At 25.6% G+C, this 3,233-nt stretch overlaps 1 long non-coding RNA gene across 1 annotated transcript; it reads left to right on the top strand.

The window, feature by feature from the left end:
• LOC119686336 lies at positions 1–2,024 on the top strand. The gene is made up of 4 exons (XR_005252912.1): positions 1–19; positions 1,518–1,665; positions 1,736–1,827; positions 1,887–2,024. It is a non-coding gene; the product is annotated as an uncharacterized LOC119686336 (long non-coding RNA).
• The last annotated feature ends 1,209 nt before the right edge of the window (positions 2,025–3,233 follow it).

Genomic DNA, 3,233 nt, shown 5'->3' with positions numbered 1-3,233 from the left:
TTTTATAATTTAGAGCATGGTAAGAAACAAAAACAAATTTTTTTGTTGGAATTTACTGGAATATAACTTAAAATTAGTAGCAACCGTTTAAATTCTCAGAGTATGTGTTGGTGTACATATATTAAAACGAACTTTAATATATATTTATTTATTAGAATTAAAACAATTAAGAATATAAAAGTGTTTAATATAATTTCAAATGAAATTGCTTTTATTTAATGTATGTATGGAAACATACATATTTTAATACACATGGATCGCATCAATTCGATAATGGAGAACACGCCTGCAACATACATTTAGTTTTACTTATTATTAATCATTCAAGATTTTACTATATTCAAATTAATATAAATAATGTGAGATTATTGATATTAATATAATAATATTATTATTAATCTAATATCATCATATAAATATAACAATATTTATATAATAAAGTTAGTAGTAATAATAATATTAATTTTTATGATGCTTAAACTAGCTAAGATAATTTTCTTTTGTTTTGTATATGTTGCGATACAAAAACATTTTTATATCAATTTAAGATTATCACAACATTAATGAAATATATTTTTAAGAATATAAATCGTTTAAAGAAATATCGGTTCGCATAGTAAACACCTGTAAAAGCATTTCGCTAGTGGTCAAGAAAAATACAAAACAATATCCTTGGCACTATTAAGGATCAAACTTATGAGTACGCGATTAACCAAAACTTAACTGAAAATAAATTTAAGTTGTTTTGGGAGATAATGACAAGAGCGGAATAGAACCGTATACATCGGTTTCTTGCACTTCTTGCATTTAGTAATGTTGCTAGTATTTAACTTATGGTGAACTGTAACGAATAAATACATAAATTAAATAAATCATTTATTATATATTCTTAAGTGTACTACACATAATAGATCTTTTGTATTTACCATACTTCCATAATAACTTATTTCTTCTTGAATCCAAAACAGGTTAACAGATATACTTATTAAAAAATAGATGATTTTGTGCCACATTACTTTTAAAAAATTTAAAAATATAAAATTTAGGGCCATTTTTTAAGTAATTTAACAGATTTTTCGTTCTGCACAATTATCAGTCCAGTTAACTATTGAAGTATTTCAGAAAACAACCTCCTGGAGACCAAAGTTAAGTAGTAATAGAGGGAGCTTCATTGTTTCTTACTTTCCTAAGTTTCCACAATGATGCTGGGAAGCAATGCACAACATAGATTATTGAATATATATTGAATTTTTTCGTTATTTTATATTTCGCATATAATATATTAAAAGTAAGATATATATTCCTAATAAGTAAGAGGTTTAAGTTTAAATGTAGCTGGATGAACTATTAAAATTATAACAAACATATTTTGTGTCAATAGACGACATTGACGACCTAAGCTGTGGTTGTATTTTAGACTATTTTTTATTTGCTAGAGAGTCTAATAAATTTGTTTAAATTTCATCGAAATCAAGTTAATTTCCTTTCTTCTAATTATATTTTATTTTTAATTATAGTTACAACTAAAAAATGTATGATATATAAGATTAATATGATATTTATGGGCCAAATGTTGCTAGAAATTATATGTGTTATTTCAACTGGAATTGGGTATTGCCTTTATAAAACACATGGATATACAGGAGCTAAAAAGTAAGGACTAAGGTAAGCGGAATACATCCAAATAATATTCTTTATTATGATCTTGTTCTTATAACTCTTACTTTTAATTTAGATTAATACTAGAAGAAACTATTGATTATGATTGAAGCGATTTTGAAATACTGTTGATTGTTTATTAACAAAGGTGCATTCACATTAATATAGGTGCGTAATAGTTTTGTATTGCTAACCTTAGAAACTTAAATTATTAAAAAATATTTTAGTGACAGCCTAACTAAAATTTGATTGACAAATGTTTTGTTAATCCAGAATCAGTGGCAATCAATATACAAATACAAATAAACACTAGTGTGCAAATTATTAATATTATGGATGGGATTTAACACCAATTGATGAATAAAAAGGTAAAGAATTATTGAATATATAACATATTTATACATTATATTATATATTATTATATATTATTCCGAATTGAGGAAAAAAACATATCTTTTGTTTATATATTGACCTCATTTCTGCAAGACTAACTAGCAGATTAGGTCTTTCGTAATACCTATGTGTGTGTGCTCAAAATTCGAAGTCATGACTTATGTAGCCCTTATTAAATATATTTAGGTATTATTATTTTTTTTTATTTTATGTAAATTAAAGAATAATTAAGTGAAAGCGGTGCCAACTTTGTGGACATAAACTTGTCCACAACTATAAACTTTAAGAAATCAATATGCGCTTTGTACTTACACTTTTTCGATTTGCTTTTCACGAAAACATAACATATGACACATTGCAACAGTAATGTCAATTTGCGCTACACTTTAAAGCTGCCAAAAGCACCTAAAATCATTTTTAAAAAATGTCTGCGTGATATATTATAAGCATACCTATATTAATTCGTTTTGCAATAATTCGTTTCTTTAAAGCATGTTTATATACATTCATGAATTTTAACAAGAACAAATCTGTGTACGATTGAAAACCGATAAGGTAAAAGATTTTCAAATAAAAATTTATTAACATATTGTTTTGTCTAGTAAAGCAATCACATAACCAACAAAAAATTTAAAAGAGACCAAACATCTAATTATATTTATTATTTTTGCATCTGGCAATCTGGCGATGTCAAGTCAAATTTTCATTAAATTCGCAAACCAACTGTCGACAGTTTGTTTGTCACAGGACAACCAATAAACAGTTGTAGAAGTACATGCTGATTGCTGCGCGGTTAGTAACAAAAATAGCTTATAAGTGAGCGGACGGTAATGGTTTTGGTTCTGAGAAAATTGCGTAAATTAAAACAAACTTTATTTTGTTTGGTAATATTACATTGATTTTGTGTGCTAATTGTTAGTGGCAGTTATTTACGTTTAAATAAACCAAGATCCTTATATACATGTATATATTTTACCCAGCGGCAATAATTTTTTTTTAACGAAACCCATTTTATAATTTAGAGCATGGTAAGAAACAAAAAGAAATTTTTTTGTTGGAATTTACTGGAATATAACTTAAAATTAGTAGCAACCGTTTAAATTCTCAGAGTATGTGTTGGTGTACATATATTAAAACGAACTTTAATATATATTTATTTATTAGAATTAAAACAATTAAGA

The sequence above is a fragment of the Teleopsis dalmanni genome, chromosome 2 (assembly GCF_002237135.1).
Source record: "Teleopsis dalmanni isolate 2A chromosome 2, ASM223713v2, whole genome shotgun sequence".
Taxonomy (NCBI): domain Eukaryota; kingdom Metazoa; phylum Arthropoda; class Insecta; order Diptera; family Diopsidae; genus Teleopsis; species Teleopsis dalmanni.
This window is presented reverse-complemented; position numbering and strand designations above follow the sequence as displayed.